Source organism: Salvelinus fontinalis, chromosome 40, assembly GCF_029448725.1.
Source record: "Salvelinus fontinalis isolate EN_2023a chromosome 40, ASM2944872v1, whole genome shotgun sequence".
In the NCBI taxonomy this organism is placed as follows: domain Eukaryota; kingdom Metazoa; phylum Chordata; class Actinopteri; order Salmoniformes; family Salmonidae; genus Salvelinus; species Salvelinus fontinalis.
The window spans coordinates 14,768,044-14,788,413 of NC_074704.1; the positions used below are offsets into that span (position 1 = coordinate 14,768,044).

At 41.8% G+C, this 20,370-nt stretch overlaps 1 protein-coding gene across 1 annotated transcript in view; it reads left to right on the plus strand.

Moving 5' to 3' along the window:
- The window catches only part of LOC129839076 (gastrula zinc finger protein XlCGF17.1-like), a 55,935-nt gene that overhangs the window by 35,133 nt on the left and 432 nt on the right, over positions 1 to 20,370 (plus strand). The window lies entirely within an intron of this gene.

Sequence of the window (20,370 nt, forward strand, 5' to 3'; positions counted from 1 at the left end):
GAAACGCATGTCTAGGACACCAGGAGTGCCTCGACTTCAAGATGGCCGTATTTCATCATTACACAAAGGAATAACCTCAACCCATTTCTCACGACTGTTGACATCCAGTGGAAGCCGTAGAAACTGCAAGCAAGTTGCTTAGAAATCATCTTAGAAATCCCAATAAAATCTAATTTAAAAGACGGTGACCTCAAAAAACAAACAAAAAATCTGAATGGTTTGTCCTCTGGGTTTTGCCTGCTAAATATGTTCTGTTATACCCACAGACATGATTCAAACAGTTTTAGAAACTTCAGAGTGTTTTCTATCCAGATCTACTAATAATATGCATATCTTATCTCCTGGCGATGAGTAACTGGCAGTTGAATTTGGGTATGTTTTTCATCCAAACGTGAAAATGCTGCCCCCTACCCAAGAGAAGTTAATAGTATGTTGTACCTAGTTTCCCTCCTTCCGGGAACAGTCGTTATAGTCATAACGTTACGCTTGTCATATGATAAACTTCAACTTAAATACAGGATCTTGCTGTCGGAAAGTTTTTTTGTATTCTGAAATGCACTCAAACTATGTATCATTTTGTGGCTCCTTATGTTACTCTGTGAAAACAGTTTTCACGGGCACAGAAATACTAAATAATTCCAGAGTTTGCTAAATCCAATGGTTTTTAACAGAGTCATCTTGTAATCCAAGTTTTTTGTGTATATATTGCAATATGTTTCAATCTTTTTCCATTTTTAAATTAAATATACCTTCCGGCAACCCGCCTCATCCAATGTGATACGGATCTGCTATTCTTTTAGACCTTATAGCTAGAACCTCCATCAGAACCAAGCCATCAGAAAGAAGCTAACCAACTAATTAGCTACTAGCCTTTTAGTCATTGTTAGCCACTGCTAGCGGCCTTTACCTTTTTAGCTCAGACACCAGCCGCTTTTAGCCTGGATAACACCTGCCAGTCTGCACAGCGCGATATCAACCCTGAGCATATCGGACTGTTTTTCTCCACTACATCACCGTATTCCTGCCGTAAGCTCTGGACCATTACACCAGATAATCGCAGCTAGCTAGCTGCCACCGAGTGGCCAAGCCCCAAAAGTAGCCTTGAGCCAGGCCCATCACCCGGCCTGCTCAGTGGACCCTATGATCACTCGGCTACACAGCTGATGCCTCCCAGACTCTCCACTAAGACGACTAGAATCCACTACATCACCGTATTCCTGCCGTAAGTTCTGGACCTTTGCACCAGATTGGCTATAGTGGCAAACGCCCTTGTCCCGAAGCTAGTACCAGTTAGCCTCGAGCCAGGTGCATCTCCAAGCTAGCAAACAAAATTACTCCAGCTACAATACCTCTTGCCAATTGGCTTTGGCCCTTTGTCGACACGGAGTCCCGCCGATCCATCACGACTGGTCTGCTGACACAATTCCGTCCGATGTGCCCTCAACCGGCCTTTGCCAGACGTCAGTGACGCCCTTGTCCCGAAGCTATCACCAGTTAGCCTCGAGCCAGGCGCATCTCCCGGCTAGCGTAGTAATGACTACCTAACGGCTTCCCTGGTTCATATATTGCTGTTCACTGGACCCTATGATCACTTGGCTACATAGCTGATGCCTGCTGGACTGTTCATTAATCACGGTATTCCATTTTGTTTATTTTGTTTATATGTCGGCCCCAGCCTCAAACTCTGGCCCTGTGTGTCGTTAACTTACCCTCTCTGCCCGTTCATCGCCATTTACCGGTTGTTGTTGTCTTAGCTGATTAACTGTTGTCTTACCCGTTGTTGTCTTAGCTAGCTCTCCCAATCAACACCTGTGATTGCTTAAAGCCTCGCTTTATTAATCTCTAATGTCTATATGCCTTGTATATTGTTGTTTAGGGTAGTTAGCATTGTTTTATTTTACTGTTGGAGCCCCTTGTCCCACTCAACATGGCTCAGAGAACTCTTTTCTCCCACCTCCCACACTTGCAGTGACCTCACCTAGCATAACTGGTGCCTCCAGAGATGCAACCTCTATCATCACTCAATGTCTAGGTTTACCTCCACTGTACTCGCACCCTACCATACCCCTGTCTGTACATCATGCCTTGAATCTATCCTACCACGCCCAGAAATCTGCTCCTTTTATTCTCTGTTCCCAACGCACTAGATTACCAGTTCTGATAGCCTTTAGCCGTACCCTCATCCTACTCCTCTGTTCCTCGGGTGGTGTAGAGGTTATCCCAGGCCCTGTGTGTCCACAGGCGCTCTCATTTGTTGACTTCTGTAACCATAAAACCCTTGGTTTCATGTTTTACTCACTGCTTTAGCACACTCCACCAACCTTGATCCTTGCCGTGTCTGAATCCTGGCTTTGGAAGGCCACCAAAATTTCTGATATTTCCATCCCCATCTACAACATTTTCTGTCAAGATAGAACTGCCAAAGGGGGAGGAGTTGCAATCTACTGCAGAGATGGCCTGCAAAGTTCTATCATACTTTCCAGGTTTATGCCCAAACATTTCGACCTTCTAATTTAAAAAATGTATCTCTCCAGAAATAATTATCTCACTGTTGCTGCCTGTTATAGACCCCCCTCTGCTCCCAGCTGTGCCCTGGACACCATATGTGAATCAATTGCCCCCCCATCTATCTTCAGTTCGTTCTGCTAGGTGACCTAAACTGGGATATGCTTAACACCCCGGCCATCCTACAATCCAAGCTTAGATGCCCTCAATCTCACACAAATTATCAAGGAACCCACCAGGTACAACCCTAAATCCGTAAACATGTGCACCCTCATAGATATTATCCTGACCAACTTGCCCTCCAAATACACCTCTGCTGTTTTCAATCAGGATCTCAGCGATCACTGACTCATTGCCTGCATCCGTTATGAATGCAGGCAATGAAAGCTAAAACAAACTAAGTGCGGTCAAACGACACTGTCAAACGCTCCCTAAAACACTTCTGCAAGCAGGCCATTCTAATCGACCTGGCCCGGGTATCCTGGAAGGATATTGACCTCATCCCGTCAGTAGAGGATGCCTGGTTGTTCTTTAAAAGTAATTTCCTCACCATCTTAAATAAGCATTCCCCTTTAAAAAATGTAGATTTAAGAACAGATATAGCCCTTGGTTCACTCTAGCCCTGACTGCCCTCGACCAGCACAACAACATCCTGTGGCGTATTGCACTAGCATCGAATAGTCCCCGCGATATGCAACTTTTCAGAGAAGTCAGGAATCAATACACACAGTCAGTTAGGAACACAAAGACTAGCTTTTTCAAACAAAAATTTGCATCCTGTAGCTCTAACTCCCAAAAGTTTTGGGACACTGTAAAGTCCATGGAGAATAAGAGCACCTCATCCCAGCTGCCCACTGCACTGAGAATAGGAAACACTGTCACCACTGATAAATCCACGATCATTGAGAATTTCAATAACCATTTCTCTACGGCTGGCCATGCTTTCCTCCTGGCTACCACAACCCCGGCCAACAGCTCAGCACCCCCCGCAGCTACTTGCCCAAGCCTCTCCAGCTTCTCCTTCACCCAAATCCAGATGGCAGATGTTCTGAAAGAGCTGCAAAACCTGGACCTGTACAAATCAGCTGGGCTAGACAATCTGGACCCTCTCTTTCTAAAATTATCCGCCGCCATTGTTGCAACCCCTATTAGTAGTCTGTTCAACCTCTCTTCAAAGGGGGTAACACTCTAGACCCAAACTGTTACATCCATCCTGTCATGCCTTTCTAAAGTCTTCGAAATCCAAGTTAACTTCTTTCAGCTAGGGGGCAGAATTTTTATGTTTGGAAAAATAACGTTCCCAAGGTAAACTTACTATTTCTCAGGCCCAGATGCTAGAATATGCATATAATTGACGGAATAGGATAGAAAACACTGTAAAGTTTCCAAAACTGTCAAAATATTTTCTGTGAGTATAACAGAACTGATTTTGCAGGCAAAAATCTGAGGAAATCCAACCCGGAAGCGCCTTTATTTGGAAAAATCCCTGTTCCATTGCCTGCCCCTCCATTTAAAGGGGTATCAACCAGATTCCTTTTCCAATAGCTTCCTCAGGCTGTGACCAGGCGTTAGACATAGTTTCATCATTGTCAAGATTTTTCAAAACGCGTCAGGTGTCCTTTGATTAGTTCCTGCGCGCGAGAGCTGTAGCTCGACATTTTCTTTCTCTGTAGTATTGAATAGTTTACCGTCCAGTTGAAATCTTATCGATTATGTATGTTAAAAACAACCTGAGGATTGATTATAAAAAATGTTTGACATGTTTCTACGAACATTACGGATACTTTTTGGAATTTTCGTCTGCCTTTCAGGACCGGAACGAGCCTGTGGTTTTCTGAACATAACGCGCAAACCAAATGGCGGTTTTTGGTTATAAAACTAATCTTTATCGAACAAAAATAACATTTCTTGTGTAACTGGGAGTTTCGTGAGTGCAAACATCCGAAGATTATCAAAGGTTAATTTTATTGCTTTTCTGACTTTCGTGACCAAGCTAATTTGCGGCTAGCTGTTCTTACTGTTTTGTCTAGTGATTGATAAACTCACAAACGCTTGGATTGCTTTTGCTGTAAAGCATATTTTCAAAATCTGACACGATAGGTGGATTAACATGTCACGATCGTTATGAGACGAGTGAGTGGACCAAGGCGCAGCGTGGAAAAAAGACATCTTCTTTTAATGAAGAAAAACAAACACTTACTAAACGAACAAAAACAAACAATCGTGAAGCTAAAATGAACTAACTGCACACATGCAACATAGAACATAGACAATTACCCACAAACACCTAAAGCCTATGGCTGCCTTAAATATGGCTCCCAATCAGAGACAACAATAAACAGCTGTCTCTGATTGAGAACCAAATCAGGCAACCATAGACTTTCCTAAACACCTACACTGAACACAACCCCATACATACTACAAAACCCCCTAAATAATACACACACCCTAAACTAGAAAAAAAAACACAAACATCCCATGTCACACCCTGACCTAACGAAACTAATAAAGAAAATCAATATAACAAAAGCCAGAGTGTGACACGTCCTGACCAACTAAACAAAGTTAAACAAAGGAAAATAAGGTCAGGAACGTGACAGTTGTCAAGAAATACTGGAGTGATGTAGGATTGTTAATACAATTGATTATAGACCAATTTATTAAACTGCGTCCATGTGTATTTTAAATTTTTCTTTTAACCTTCATTTAACAGTAACCGAAAGGTTGCTGGATTGAATCCCCGAGCTGACAAGGTAAAAATCTTGTCATTCTGCACCTGAACAAGGCAGTTAACCCTTTGTTCCCAAGTAGGTCATCATTGTTAATAAGTCAGTTAACCCTCTGTTCCCCAGTAGGTCATCATTGTTAATAAGACAGTTAACCCTCTGTTCCCCAGTAGGTCATCATTGTTAATAAGTCAGTTAACCCTCTGTTCCCCAGTAGGTCATCATTGTTAATAAGTCAGTTAACCCTCTGTTCCCCAGTAGGTCATCATTGTTAATAAGTAATTTAACCCTCTGTTCCCCAGTAGGTCATCATTGTTAATAAGTCAGTTAACCCTCTGTTCCCCAGTAGGTCATCATTGTAAATAAGTCAGTTAACCCTCTGTTCCCCAGTAGGTCATCATTGTTAATAAGACAGTTAACCCTCTGTTCCACAGTAGGTCATCATTGTAAATAAGTCAGTTAACCCTCTGTTCCCCAGTAGGTCATCATTGTTAATAAGTCAGTTAACCCTCTGTTCCCCAGTAGGTCATCATTGTAAATAAGTCAGTTAACCCTCTGTTCCCCGGTAGGACATCATTGTTAATAAGTCAGTTAATCCTCTGTTCCCCGGTAGGTCATCATTTTTAATAAGTCAGTTAACCCTCTGTTCCCCGGTAGGTCATCATTGTTAATAAGTCAGTTAACCCTCTGTTCCCCAGTAGGTCATCATTGTAAATAAGTCAGTTAACCCTCTGTTCCCCAGTAGGTCATCATTGTTAATAAGTCAGTTAACCCTCTGTTCCCCACTAGGTCATCATTGTTAATAAGTCAGTTAACCCTCTGTTCCCCAGTAGGTCATCATTGTTAATAAGTCAGTTAACCCTCTGTTCCCCAGTAGGTCATCATTGTAAATAAGTCAGTTAACCCTCTGTTCCCCAGTAGGTCATCATTGTTAATAAGTCAGTTAACCCTCTGTTCCCCAGTAGGTCATCATTGTAAATAAGTCAGTTAACCCTCTGTTCCCCGGTAGGACATCATTGTTAATAAGTCATTTAACCCTCTGTTCCCCAGTAGGTCATCATTGTAAATAAGTCAGTTAACCCTCTGTTCCCCAGTAGGTCATCATTGTTAATAACTCAGTTAACCCTCTGTTCCCCAGTAGGTCATCATTGTAAATAAGTCAGTTAACCCTCTGTTCCCCAGTAGGTCATCATTGTTAATAAGTCTGTTAACCCTCTGTAGGTCAACATTGTAAATAGGTCAGTTAACCCTCTGTTCCCGGTAGGTCATCATTGTTAATAAGTCCGTTAACCCTCTGTAGGTCATCATTGTAAATAGGTCAGTTAACCCTCTGTTCCCGGTAGGACATCATTGTTAATAAGTCTGTTAACCCTCTGTAGGTCATCATTGTAAATAGGTCAGTTAACCCTCTGTTCCCGGTAGGTCATCATTGTTAATAAGTCCGTTAACCCTCTGTAGGTCATCATTGTAAATAGGTCAGTTAACCCTCTGTTCCCGGTAGGTCATCATTGTTAATAAGTCCGTTAACCCTCTGTTCCCCGGTAGGTCATCATTGTTAATAAGTCAGTTAACCCTCTGTTCCCCAGTAGGTCATCATTGTTAATAAGTCAGTTAACCCTCTGTTCCCCGGTAGGTCATCATTGTTAATAAGTCAGTTAACCCTCTGTTCCCCAGTAGGTCATCATTGTTAATAAGTCAGTTAACCCTCTGTTCCCCGGTAGGTCATCATTGTTAATAAGTCAGTTAACCCTCTGTTCCCCAGTAGGTATTCATTGTTAATAAGTCAGTTAATCCTCTGTTCCCCGGTAGGTCATCATTGTTAATAAGTCAGTTTACCCTCTGTTCCCCAGTAGGTCATCATTGTTAATAAGTCAGTTTACCCTCTGTTCCCCAGTAGGTCATCATTGTTAATAAGTCAGTTTACCCTCTGTTCCCCAGTAGGTCATCATTGTTGTCGTGTCTTTGCTATCGTTAAATTGAAGACTTATAGTTTTTATCAAAGATTCCTGTAATTAGGGATTACGCTATCACTTGAGTAATAACGTAACTAATTAACTATGAATTCGAGGGCACCAGGGAAAGTTATTAGATTGCAAAGTTATTATTTCCCAATATAACCTTTCAGATATTTACATATCTGATCAATAGTCTTCTGATTGCCTCCCGGGTGGCGCAGTGGTCTAGGGCACTGCATCGCAGTGTTAACTGCGCCACCAGAGTCTCTGGGTTCGCCCCCAGGCTCTGTCGCAGCCGGCCGCGGCCGGGAGGTCCGTGGGGCGACGCACAATTGGGCTAGCGTCGTCCGGGTTAGGGAGGGTTTGGCCGGTAGGGATTTCCTTGTCTCATCGCGCTCCAGTGACTCCTGTGGCGGGCTGGGCGCAGTGCGCGCTAACCAAGGGGGCCAGGTGCACGGTGTTTCCTCCGACACATTGGTGCGGCTGGCTTCCGGGTTGGAGGCGCGCTGTGTTAAAGAAGCAGTGCGGCTTGGTTGGGTTGTGCCTCGGAGGACGCATGGCTTTCGACCTTCGTCTCTCCCGAGCCCGTACGGGAGTTGTAGCGATGAGACAAGATAGTAATTACTAGCGATTGGATACCACGAAAATTGGGGATAAAAGGGGATACATTTTTTTTTTTTTTTTTTTATATATATATAAAAATATATATATATAAAAAAAATTGTCTTCTGATTAATGATTTATTTATTTTTACCTCACGTTAGTCTCATTCCAAACGTCGTAAATTGTTGATTATCTGCACGAACCCAGTCTTCACTATGAGTCATCCATACATCAATTGTCTTAAATCAGTTATTTATTACTAACTAATTAATTCACAGAAATGCATAAACAAACAAACTTAAAATAGTTACATGAAATGATGGGAGAAATATGCCCTAGTGGGCTGAACCGGCATAGCGGCTTGTTAGACAAAGGGAAAGTTGCGTTCGACTAAGAATTCACTACAGAGTTCACAATTATAACAATTGACATGCTAATCCTTACACATGAACGCTCACTCATTCGGGAACAATTGCAATCAATATATATACAGTTACGCTCGGTGTGTGTCGTCTTGATCGTTGGAGAGAAGTTAGTTTCTGTTGGAGTTCCTTCTGTCTCGGTTATTGTGGATAGTTCAGTGACATTCGTTATAGAATGGATGTTTCGGCGGATGTCTTTCTTCGCGTTCAATGATACCGAATTCCAAGCTGCAGACTAGTAGTCAATATCAAAACTTGTTCTTATTCGTATAAGAGTTTAACCACGTGGTATGTTTAAAGATTCAGCAATGTTACTTAACCTTCGTTCTCCCCATAGAGAGAAAACATGGTCTAATGGTAATTTCTCAGAGTCGACTTTTATTCAGATAGCAGGAAGGGGCTGTCCTTGGATGTCTGACCCAACTGGCTCAGGGGCGGGTCCTCGGGTTTAGTTCAAATCAAAAAGGGATTTGTATTTTTCTTAATTAAACAGTCCAAAATCATATTACACAATTATACAAACAGTATCATACTAACTCATTCATTTTATACAACAAACAGATGTAAACCTCATATCTGAGGTTATTATATAAACAGCGGTATGGTAATGTAGTCCCACAGTCTCTCATGAGTTTCCCCCGTGGTGACCAATGGGCATGTTATTAGCTGGACTCTCCACCGATCTTTTATACTTTTGCAGGAACATGAAATATGTTCGTACCTCAAGTTCTGTGAGGTGGGAGAAAATTCCTTTGTCCTGAAAGTTTACCCTCTCTCTTAATACTGTTTGGCCATGAGGAGATTGTCAGGAATTTACGACGTCTCTTGGTAATCACAGCATGGGTTGAAGGAGGAAAGGGAAAGGCAGGGAGGGGGGGGATGGGGTTTGCAATACCCAAGCAGGCGACGTCATGACATTGTTAATAAGTCAGTTAACCCTCTGTTAATAACTCAGTTAACCCTCTGTTCCCCAGTAGGTCATCATTGTTAATAACTCAGTTAACCCTCTGTTCCCCTGTAGGTTATCTTTTCAACTTTCACTTTCAACCGAACGAATATTGGACGAATATTATAAATCACTGATATCAATCAGGTTGTACATTTTGTTGAAACTAACACAACTAAAAAAACACATGGAAATTGGAGATAACTTTTAGCGATAAGTTTAACAAGTATTTTGTTTGTCACTTTTTGTAAAAAAAAAAAGAGCTCCCCCGAGCAACCCCCAATTCTGACGCAATAATATTATAACATCTTGTCATTTCTGTTCTGACAATGTATTTTCTGATGTGTAATCAGATTTCTTTTATCAGTGTATCTCTTCCCACACTGATTACAGCTATGAGGTTTCTCTCCTGTGTGTGTTCTCTGGTGTACAGCCAGATGACTAGATGTAGTAAAACTCTTCTCACATTGAGCACAGCTATAAGATTTCTCTCCTGTGTGTGTTCTCTGGTGTACAGTCAGATGGCTAGATGTAGTAAAACTCTTCTCACATTGATCACAGCTATATGATTTCTCTCCTGTGTGGATTCTCTGCTGAATTTTAATGCCTGCTGAGGAGGTGAATCTTTTCCCACAGTCAGAGCAGCGGTGAGATTTCTTCCCTGTGGGTCTCCGCTGGTGTTTCTTGAGATGTTCTGATGTGGAGAGACTCTTCTCTGCCTTGTCAGCATCATGAGGTTGTTGAGGCTCCCCAGAGGATCCACGATAGTCACGTCTCTCTCCTGTGTGAACAACAAAGTCAGACAGATGGTTCAAGGCCCACAACAGCAGAAATCCACTGCAAAAGGTGATGCCTAGAGCCACGATGTTGTACAACAACTGAAGTCTGTAATGAATGTTAAAATGATTTGACAATTAATACAGCCAAGTGAGCAACAATAGTCATATTTAGTCTTGTTTTCACATTAGTAGTAACATCGATGATTGTAGGCTAGAAATAAGTTATTAAAGTTGTTGAAATCCTAAGCAGTGTGCCAGACGACTTTTGGTCTCCAATATAGGCCCCTTTCTGTGTTTGCTAAAATTGCGCCACGAGGGCGATGCACACTCAATTTGGTTGCAGAAACTCCTCCTCGCTAATGAGGAAACCACTAGTTATGGATGTAGTATATCTGCCTGGAGCAAAAATGGTGAGCAAAGATTTTAGTTTTTCCCAATGTATTCTGAATATTACAGCGCAAGATCAGGAGTGCTACTCAAGGAAACTCACATTAAGCTCTGTGTCTATTCACTAATTCACCACCGTGGGAGAAAACAGGGGAGTTCTCATAGGCTGACAGCAAAACTAGCCTCCATTTATAGGTTTCTTATAAGTGCATTTCACATTACTTTTGGATAATAACTGTAACGCTCGTTTGAATCTCCTGCTTAATATGTTTGTGTTATTGTCAGGGGAGTTCTTATAGGCTGACAGCAAAACTAGCCTCCAACTTTCGTTTGAATGTCCTGCTTAATATAAGTATTGTTTTATTGTTGCAAATCAATATTTATTTTTTATACTTATAAAACACTTCCACCAGTAAAATGTTATTTGGCTAGCTTTGCCATCAGCCTGACAATGAGGGTTTGTCCACTAAGTGTTTAACAAATTGGCCCATACTTCACCTAACAATAACACAGACCTACTGTAGGACCCATAACTTCACCCAACAACATACACCTAGGACTATAAATAATTTAATATTTCAAGTGAAACATGGAAACTAAAATGGCTTTGTTATGACATTTCATAACCAGATGCTTTTGTGAATAATCCCACGAGGCTACTCTGTAATGTGTTGTCATTCTAAATGTCCTGAATAAAGGAAAATAGCTCTGTGTGTTGTACAATAGCCTATCCATCAAGGGACAGTTCTTTACACATTATGAGGTAAGTATCTCTGTGTCTAAACAGACTAACGAGAACTTACTGTAAATCAAGCAGACAATAACACAATATAAACATAAATTTGTGAGGCATGTTGGATCCAACGTGGAGCACGGCATAACTGTCTTTACCAGAGTAATGAACGAAGAAGCACTTTGGTTGTTGTTGCATGTCGTTATGTTTGTCTTTTTTTAACCTTTATTTAACTAAGCAAGTCAGTTAAGAACACATTTTTATTTTCAATGAACAGTTCTGCCTTGTTCAGGGGCAGAACGACAGATTTCTACAATCTTTCGGTTCTCAACGCTCTAACCACTAGGCTACCCTGCTGCCCTGATTTGACTGTCATTCAGAAAATGATTTCCTGGATCACTTGATGATAGTTGAACGTGACTAACTAAACAGCTACAGTATTAAGTATTATGTGTAATTATTGAAGAACCGCATTAATGACAGTATCCATTTAGGTGCTGTGAATCAACTTAAGGTGACTCTCGGTTAGAACCATTGGATTTTGCAAACTCTGAAATGATTTAGGATTTCTGTGCCCATGAAAACTGTTTTCCCAGCGTAATATAAGGAGCCACTAAATGTTACGTAGTTAGAGAGCATTTCAGAGATCTGAAAACAAAAAACTGTACGAACAGGAAAATAACCTAAACCACAACGCCAAATCTACACTGGAGATTTGTTACCAAGATGACATTGAATGTTCCCGAGTGGCCTAGTTACAGTTTGAACTAAAATCGTCTTGAAAGTCTATAGCAAGACGGGAAAATGGCTTTCTAGCCATGAACAACAACCAACTTGACAGAACATGAAGGATTTTAAAAAGAATAATGAATATTCGCATGAAGATCAGTCGCCTATTGGATGACATTATTCCACTATTCCTTACATTGATACCCCAGGTAATCTTAGGTTTCATTACATACAGTCGGGAGGAACTACTGAATATAAGAGCAACGTCAACTCACCATTGTTCCAACCAGGAATATGACTTTCCCGAAACGGATCCAGTGTTTTGCCTTCCACCCAATACAATGGATCTGATCCCAGCCGGCGACCCTATGCGACGCCGTAAAAGGGGAAAACGTAGAGGTCTCCTGGTCAGGCTTCGGAGACGGGCACATCGCGCTCCACTCCCTAGCATACTACTCGCCAATGTCCAGTCTCTTGACATTAAGGTTGATGAAATCCGAGCAAGGGTAACATTCCAGAGAGACATCAGAGATTGTAACGTTCTCTGCTTCACGGAAACATGGCTAACTCAAGAGACGCTAACGGAGTCGGTGCAGCCAGCTGGTTTCTTCACGCATCGCGCCGACAGAAACATACATCTTTCTGGTAAGAAGAGGGGCGGGGATGTATGCCTTATGATTAACGAGACGTGGTGTGATCATAACAACATACAGGAACTCAAGTCATTCTGTTCACCTGATCTAGAACTCCTCACAATCAAATGTCGACCGCATTATCTACCAAGGGAATTCTCTTCGATTATAATCACAGCCGTATATATTCCCCCCCAAGCAGACACAACGATGGCCCTGAACGAACTTTATCTGACTCTTTGTAAACTGGAAACCACACACCCTGAGGCTGCATTCATCGTAGCTGGGGATTTTAACAAGGCCAATCTGAAAACAAAACTCCCTAAATTCTATCAGCATATCGATTGTGCTACCAGGGCTGGTAAAACCTTGGATCATTGTTATACTAACTTCCGCGACGCATATAAGGCCCTCCCTTTTCCTTTCGGAAAAGCTGACCACGACTCTATTTTGTTGCTTCCAGCCTACAAACAGAAACTAAGACAACAAGCTCCCTCGCTCAGGTCTGTTCAACGCTGGTCCGACCAATCTGATTCCACGCTTCAAGACTGCTTCGCTCACGTGGATTGGGATATGTTCCGGATTGCGTCCAACAACAATATTGACGAATACGCTGATACGGTGAGCGAGTTCATTAGAAAGTTCATTGACGATGTCGTACCCACAGCAACGATTAAAACATTCCCAAACCAGAAACCGTGGATTAATGGCAGCATTCACGTGAAACTGAAAGCGCAAACCACTGCTTTTAACCAGGGCAAGGTGACCGGAAACATGACCGAATACAAACAGTGTAGCTATTCTCTCCGCAAGGCAATCAAACAAGCTAAGTCCCAGTATAGAGACAAAGTAGAGTCGCAATTCAACAGCTCAGACACAAGAGGTATGTGGCAGGGTCTACAGTCAATCACGGATTACAAAAAGAAAACCAGCCCCGTTGCGGACCAGGATGTCTTGCTCCCAGACAGGCTAAATAACTTTTTTGCTCGCTTTGAGGACAATACAGTGCCACTGACACGGCCCGCTACCAAAACCTGCAGGCTCTCCTTCACTGCAGCCGAGGTGAGTAAAACATTTAAAAGTGTCAACCCTCGCAAGGCTGCAGGCCCAGACGGCATTCCCAGCCGCGTCCTCAGAGCATGCGCAGACCAGCTGGCTGGTGTGTTTACGGACATATTCAATCAATCCTTATCCCAGTCTGCTGTTCCCACATGCTTCAAGAGGGCAACCATTGTTCCTGTTCCCAAGAAAGCTAAGGTAACTGAGCTAAACGACTACCGCCCCGTAGCACTCACTTCCGTCATCATGAAGTGCTTTGAGAGACTAGTCGAGGACCATATCACCTCCACCCTACCGGACACCCTAGACCCACTCCAATTTGCTTACCGACCCAATAGGTCCACAGACGACGCAATCGCAACCACACTGCACACTGCCCTAACCCATCTGGACAAGAGGAATACCTATGTGAGAATGCTGTTCATCGACTACAGCTCAGCATTTAACACCATAGTACCCTCCAAACTCGTCATCAAGCTCGAGACCCTGGGTCTCGACCCCGCCCTGTGCAACTGGGTCCTGGACTTCCTGACGGGCCGCCCCAGGTGGTGAGGGTAGGTAACAACATCTCCACCCCGCTGATCCTCAACACTGGGGCCCCACAAGGGTGCGTTCTGAGCCCTCTCCTGTACTCCCTGTTCACCCACGACTGCGTGGCCATGCACGCCTCCAACTCAATCATCAAGTTTGCGGATGACACTACAGTGGTAGGCTTGATTACCAACAACGACGAGACGGCCTACAGGGAGGAGGTGAGGGCCCTCGGAGTGTGGTGTCAGGAAAATAACCTCACACTCAACGTCAACAAAACAAAGGAGATGATTGTGGACTTCAGGAAACAGCAGAGGGAGCACCCCCCTATCCACATCGACGGGTCAGTAGTGGAGAAGGTGGAAAGTTTTAAGTTCTTCGGTGTACACATCACAGACAAACTGAATTGGTCCACCCACACAGACAGCGTTGTGAAGAAGGCGCAGCAGCGCCTCTTCAACCTCAGGAGGCTGAAGAAATTCGGCTTGTCACCAAAAGCACTCACAAACTTCTACAGATGCACAATCGAGAGCATCCTGTCGGGCTGTATCACCGCCTGGTACGGCAACTGCTCCGCCCACAACCGTAAGGCTCTCCAGAGGGTGTGAGGTCTGCACAACGCATCACCGGGGGCAAACTACCTGCCCTCCAGGACACCTACACCACCCGATGTCACAGGAAGGCCATAAAGATCATCAAGGACAACAACCACCCAAGCCACTGCCTGTTCACCCAGCTATCATCCAGAAGGCGAGGTCAGTACAGGTGCATCAAAGCAGGGACCGAGAGACTGAAAAATAGCTTCTATCTCAATGCCATCAGACTGTTAAACAGCCACCACTAACATTTAGCGGCCGCTGCCAACATACTGACTCAACTCCAGCCACTTTAATAATGGGAATTGATGGAAATTATGTAAAAATGTACCACTAGCCACTTTAAACAATGCCACTTAATATAATGTTTACATACCCTACATTACTCATCTCATATGTATATGTATATACTGTACTCTATATCATCTACTGCATCTTGCCATCTTTATGTAATACATGTATCACTAGCCACTTTAAACTATGCCACTTTATGTTTACATACCCTACATGACTCATCTCATATGTATATACTGTACTCTATACCATCTACTGCATCTTGCCTATGCCGTTCTGTACCATCACTCATTCATATATCTTTATGTACATATTCTTTATCCCTTTACACTTGAGTGTATGAGGTAGTAGTTGTGGAATTGTTAGGTTAGATTACTTGTTGGTTATTACTGCATTGTCGGAACTAGAAGCACAAGCATTTCGCTACACTCTCATTAACATCTGCTAACCATGTGTATGTGACAAATAAAATTTGATTTGACATCACGACTTCCCATCAAGCCAACTCCTTGAATGCCTTACTATGACATCACTCACTCCTTCTAGTTTGCAGTTTAGTGTGTTTATACTTTACTGTATTTATATATCACTTTTCAACGGGAAAAGTTAAAATCACTGGAGGACGTCATGAACAATTCCTACAGTACAAAAACATATTCAAGTGTAGAATGCCCTTTTAAAAATCACACATTTGTTCAACAACTGCAGTTTGTACCCCTGTTAAGATAGTACTCACTGTATTTACTGGTGTTAATCAGTTCTCCAGTCTTCTCTTCTTCGTCCTCCTCTAATGTGACAGTAATCTCCCCCTCTTCATCCTTCATTCCAAAAACATCTTCATCTTCTTTCACGTCATCCTCCACTTCAAAAACGGCATCTTCCTCCTCTTTCACCCTGAAAGCGTCTTTCTCTTCTTCTTTCATTGTAACAGCCTCCTCTTCCTCTACCGAAGTGGCTGCAGTTGTTGAAGAAGCATTCCGTCCACTAGATTAGACGTCACACTAGAAACATCGCCTGAAAGACATATATCGCCATCTGCTGTCTGGAGGGAGGAAACGCAGTTGAGGAGGGAACACTTTTTATTTTCTTCATTGAATTATAATATTATAAAGCCGTGTAGGGAAACGTTTTTTTCCTCCATTAAATATGAATATTATATGAACACGTACAAAGAGCAACAAGTGTTGTTTGATTAGTTCAGATTTTTTATGAGAATTTAATACAAACTCCACATCTATATTTCTGATTCAGTCAAATAACTAGATATCAAAATTATCACCTAGTTATTGATACCCTTGATAAAGATTAGCAAAACTGTATGTATAAAATAAATAATTAAACTTTACCCACTACCAGGATATTTTAGCCCAAAACCTGGTTACCTCTTTGCTAGGAGGTTGAAACTTGGGCCATAAGTGGATCTTCCAGCAAGACACATCAACAAAGAAATTGTAAAATGGGCACAAAATCAACATGGGTGGCAATAATTCAGACCCCTTCCTTTTGAGAATTACGTGTTAAACTAAATCTCTTTCTCTGAGTTTTGTATTACTATAAAATAATATAACTTCCCTTTATTTTATTTTTTTAACCAAATGCATGCTCTTTATTTTTTTAACCAAATGCATGCTCTTCAACCGATCGCTGCCTGCTCCTGCCCGCCTGTCCAACATCACTACTTTGGACGGCTCTGACTTAGAATATGTGGACAACTACAAATACCTAGGTGTCTGGTTAGACTGTAAACTCTCCTTCCAGACTCACATCAAACATCTCCAATCCAAAGTCAAATCTAGAATTGGCTTCCTATTCCGCAACAAAGCATCCTTTACTCATGCTGCCAAACATACCCTTGTAAAACTGACCATCCTACCAATCCTCGACTTCGGTGATGTCATTTACAAAATAGCCTCCAAAACCCTACTCAATAAATTAGATGCAGTCTATCACAGTGCCATCCGTTTTGTCACCAAAGCCCCATATACTACCCACCACTGCGACCTGTACACTCTCGTTGGCTGGCCCTCGCTTCATACTCGTCGCCAAACCCACTGGTTCCAGGTCATCTACAAGACCCTGCTAGGTAAAGTCCCCCCTTATCTCAGCTCGCTGGTCACCATAGCAGCACCTACCTGTAGCACGCGCTCCAGCAGGTATATCTCTCTAGTCACCCCCAAAACCAATTCTTCCTTTGGACGCCTCTCCTTCCAGTTCTCTGCTGCCAATGACTGGAACGAACTACAAAAATCTCTGAAACTGGAAACACCTATCTCCCTCACTAGCTTTAAGCACCAGCTGTCAGAGCAGCTCATAGATTACTGCACCTGTACATAACCCATCTACAATTTAGCCCAAACAACTACCTCTTTACCTACTGTATTTATTTATTAATTTATTTTGCTCCTTTGCACCCCATTATTTCTGTCTCTACTTTGCACTTTCCTCCACTGCAAACCAACCATTCCAGTGTTTTTTTAGTTTTTATTTGACTTGCTGTGTTGTACTCACTTCGCCTCCATGGCCTTTTATATATTTATATTTTTATTTATTTATACATATATTTGTTTGCCTTCACCTCCCTTATCTCACCTCACTTGCTCACATTGTATATAGACTTATTTTTTTTTCACTGTATTTTTGACTATATGTTTGTTTTACTCCATGTGTAACTATGTGTTGTTGTATGTGTCGAACTGCTTTGCTTTATCTTGGCCAGGTCGCAATTGTAAATGAGAACGTGTTCTCAATTTGCCTACCTGGTTAAATAAAGGTTAAATAAAAAAATAAAAAAATTTTTTTGTTGGTGTAACAATAGATAATGTAGATGTATATAATGAACAGACTAGGTCTATACTGCTCCTACATGGTGTAACAATACATCATGTAGATGTATATAATGAACAGACTAGGGCTATACTGCTCCTACATGGTGTAACAATACATCATGTAGATGTATATAATGAACAGAATAGGTTTTGTTGTGCAAGTTCTCCCACTCAAAAAGATGAGAGAGGTCTGTAATTTTCATCATAGGTACACTTCAACTATGACAGACAAAATGAGAAGAAAAAAAATCCAGAAAATCACATTCAGTCTTCCCAGCCTGGTGCAGGTCTACAATTTTGTTTCTGGTGTCCTTTGACAGTTCTTTGGTCTTGGCCATAGTGGAGTTTGGAGTGTGACTGTTTGAGGTTGTGGACAGGTGTCTTTTATACTGATAACAAGTTCAAACAGGTGCCATTAATACAGGTAACGAGTGGAGGACAGAGGAGTCTCTTAAAAAATAAGTTACAGGTCTGTGAGAGCCAGAAATCTTGCTTGTTTGTAGGTGACCAAATACTTATTTTCCACCATAATTTGCAAATAAATTCATAAAAAATCCTACAATGTGATTTTCTGGAATTTTTTTTCTCATTTCGTCTGTCATAGTTGAAGTGTACCTATGATGAAAATTACAGGCCTCTCTCATCTTTTTAAGTGGGAGAACTTGCACAATTGGTGGCTGACTACTTTTTTGCCCCACTGTATAAAATGAACAGACTAGGTCTATAATGCTCCTACATGGTGTAACAATACATCATGTAGATGTATATAATGAACAGACTAGGTCCATACTGCTCCTACATGGTGTAACAATACATTTAAAAAAATTCAAAGCTTCTTGTTCTTTAGCTTTTATTTTTTAATGCAGCAATTCAACCATTGTTGGTGTCCCTTAGTAGTGGCCTGACCATGAAGGCCTGAGTCATGCAGTCTCCTCTGAACAGTTGATGTTGAGATGTGTCAGTTACTTGAACTCTGTAAAGGATTTATTTGGGCTGCAATCTGAGGTGCAGTTAACTCTAATGAACATATCTTCTGCAGCAGAGGTAACTCTGGGTTTTCCTTTCCTGTGGCAAACCTCATGAGAGCCACCCATACCTTGTCACAACACAACCGATTGGCTCAAACGCATTAAGAAGGAAAGAAATTCCACAAATTAACATTAAACAAGGCACAACTGTTAACTTCTTGACGCTAGAGGTCAGATTTTTTAATTAAAAAAAAATAACATTCCCAAGGTAAACAGACTATTTCTCAGGTCCAGATCGTAGAATATGCATATAATTTACAGATTATTATAGAAAACACTCCAAAGTTTCCAAAACGGTCAAAATATTGTCTGTGAGTATAACAAAACTGATTCTGCAGGCGAAAACCTGAGGAAATCTAACCCGGAAGTGATTTTTTAATTTTTTTAATCTGTGTTTCATTGCCCGTCTTTCTTCCATTTAATTGAAATTAATTCCAGGTGACTACCTCATGAAGCTGGTTGAGAGAATGCCAAGAGTGTGCAAAGCTGTCATCAAGGCAAAGGGTGACTGCTTTGAAGAATCTCAAATATAAAATATATTTTGATTTGTTTAACCCTCTTTTGGTTACTACATGATTCCATATGTGTTATTTCATAGTTTGTCTTCACTATTATTCTACAATGTAGAAAATAGTTAAAATTAAGTGAACATTGAATTTGGAGGTGTGTCCAAACAATTGACCGGTACTGTATATGCATTGCGGAGGAGAACTGATCCTAAATCTGTACAAAGGCATAAAATCTACAGCAGGAACAACTGTCTGTGTTAGAGAGCATATAAAACGAACTGATCCTAGATCTGTACAAAGGCATAACATCTACAGCAGGAACAACTGTCTGTGTTAGAGAGCATATAAAACGAACTGATCCAAGATCAGTATATATAGGGACAGTACTTAGTGACATCACTTCATGAAACAGGAGGTACAAATATATAACATAGGTTCACAATATCAACATTCAATGTATCAAAATATATGACCAAGCAGGAAGTGTAAACGCCAGCCCAGCCACCATCCTAGAGGTTCACTGATGATCAACCCCCTCCTTCACATCTGAATCCTGATGATCAACCTCCTCCTTCACATCTGACTCCTGATGATCAACCTCCTCCTTCACATCTGACTCCTGATGATCAACCTCCTCCTTCACATCTGACTCCTGATGATCAACCTCCTCCTTCACATCTGACTCCTGATGATCAACCTCCTCCTTCACATCTGACTCCTGATGATCAACCTCCTCCTTCACATCTCCTTGACATCTGACTCCTGATGATCAATCCAGAGCGTCTTCTTTTTTGAGGAATCCCGATGGACGACGTCATCGAATAGGACGTCATCACCACCACAAGTTAATTGTCATTGAGGTTATCAATGGGAAGAACATTAGCAATATGTCCTGTCTGGTAACTTGTCTCGTTCAATGGATTAACATTGGCAGGTGCACAGGGAGAAACCCCACTTAAACTCAGTTGATCTTAAACTGCGGAAACCCTTTTGGAAGTCTTTAACTGCATCAAAGTCTGTGGCCTGTGATGTTGGGAAATGATAGTCCCTTATTATACAATAGACAAAATCCACAAATTCTACAGCACAACGGCAGAGTCATGTCTTAAGG